We start from the raw sequence: 2179 nt of genomic DNA on the forward strand, positions 1-2179 counted from the left end.
TGTATTCTTGTCAGTAAGACAAAAGACTTTGATGTAACTCCGACTGTTGATTACCTGGCGTCATCCTCCTAATCCTTTACATTGGTGGAAAGGGAAAGGGAAACGGAAAGTTTCATTAAAAAGTATCAACGATTTGTACTTGATTCCGTATAAGTATGTCTTGTGAACATCATCTTAAGAAATTCAATTTATTCTGTTTGCATTGTAAAAATATCGCAATGTCAAATTCGATTATTTTTATAGGCAAAATTAACAGTATGTGTCATTTTACAGAGGGAAGATAATATAATTGTTGAAAATGTTATGTTCAAACCAAATCAACAGCACGTGTTGATCTAGCTTAAACATAACGTTTCAACAACTCAGAATTATCCTCTATAATTAGAAACAAAATACACAAAGACAATCCATGCAATAATAATAATTGCATACGTCACTTTCATAGATCAGGAACCAATGTGCAATGTATTATCGGACATTGGTCCCATGTATAAAGTCATCGAGGGAAGTACACTAAATCTTCGATGTAGTGTCCAGGACAAAGCCACACCACCAGGACTCTTGACTTGGACAGAAAATGGAAAAGTAACGTCGGAGAAGGGTAACAGTCCTCTGATGTATACAAAAAAGGTGAAAAGAACGGACAATGGGGCTCTACTTAACTGCAAACTGACCCATACAAGCATTTTATCCCCACTGACTTGCCATGAAGACATAAAACTGAATGTCCAATGTAAGTAACTTCCTCAGTACAGGACATCATATAAAGGGCAATATAAAAAGTAGAATTGAAACAGCTTAAAACCAACTTTTAATGATAAAACAGGTTTCTTGTCATAAAATGTATAAAAAATACACCCATTTTGGTGCATCTTTGTATTACATGGTTGATACAATTTTTGTACAGGCAGAGTACATGTTATTTATTCTAAATGTTATTCAACAAAGGATCAAATGACAAAAAACACGTCAACCGCAAAACACTATATTTAAATGGTCACAAAAATAAAAAGTGTTGTCAATTGGGCTAAAGTGTTGCTGAGAGGACAGATGAGAGAAGGTTTCATTATTTTGAAGTCGCGCGTTTACATATTAGATCCACCAAAAGCGATGAATTTACCAGAAGTATGTGCGAGGAAAAGTACCAAATTACAAATCAACTGTCCCTACACACCTGGTAGACCACAATATACCGAAGTAAGATGGAAAAAGGCTGGTGAGAGACATGCAGGAAGATCAAACCCACTGATTATTGACGACATACAACCCGGAAGAAATAATATCAAACTACTATTTACGTGTGTCGTCAGAAACCTTTACTACAATGGTGTTCATGGTGAGGATAGTATTACAACCTCGGTCACAGTGCAGTGTAAGTGCCAACCTCAACGAGGTCCCTTTTTACACAGTTGTTTTTATGTCAAAACAGATACGTATGATACAATGTTCTAAACGCGGACCACGCGAAGAATTTTACAGTTTCTTAAAGTGTTATTACACATAATCTCATTATCAAGCACTTCGGGTAGCTGAATGAAATTCCGTCGTCAATTTCTCTAACAATTTAGCTCGGAGGGGGGGGGGTCACCTGAGATTTCCATACTGGGGTATCGAGTTCAAAACACGTACCTACGTGTATTCCAAAAATAAGACAAATTGTCAGGGATTTGTGTGACAAATTGGGGTAATTTTCGCCGTCTTTCTAGATCTAATGCATGTGAAGGTTTGGTTAAAGTATGGGACAATTGCTTTTTTCTTGGCCAATGCTTTGGATACTTTTTGGATGAAAAAATAGACCAAATCGGGTGGCACATACCTATACACTTTTCCATTGGAGTACCCCCGGGAGGATGTTTATTCTGAGCATCATTTTCATCGTTGCCGTTTCACTGACCTATGTACTTTCAGATGACCCAGTCGTTACAGTCCCGTTAGTAAATTATGTCAGAGAAGGTGAGGACCTATATGTGACATGCGCAGTGGACTCTAAACCGCTGACAAATAATGTCGAGTGGATCTACCCTGACGGAACTAAAACGAGAAGTAGGACACTGGCCATAAATAAAATCCAAAGATCACAATGGGGAACATACACTTGTAGAGCTGTGAATCAGTTCTGTGACGAAATAGGAGGGACCGGGCATGGAAGTAACACAACGCTTGTTGACATATACTGTAA

Source organism: Ptychodera flava, unplaced genomic scaffold (genome assembly GCF_041260155.1).
Source record: "Ptychodera flava strain L36383 unplaced genomic scaffold, AS_Pfla_20210202 Scaffold_91__1_contigs__length_413411_pilon, whole genome shotgun sequence".
NCBI lineage: Eukaryota > Metazoa > Hemichordata > Enteropneusta > Ptychoderidae > Ptychodera > Ptychodera flava.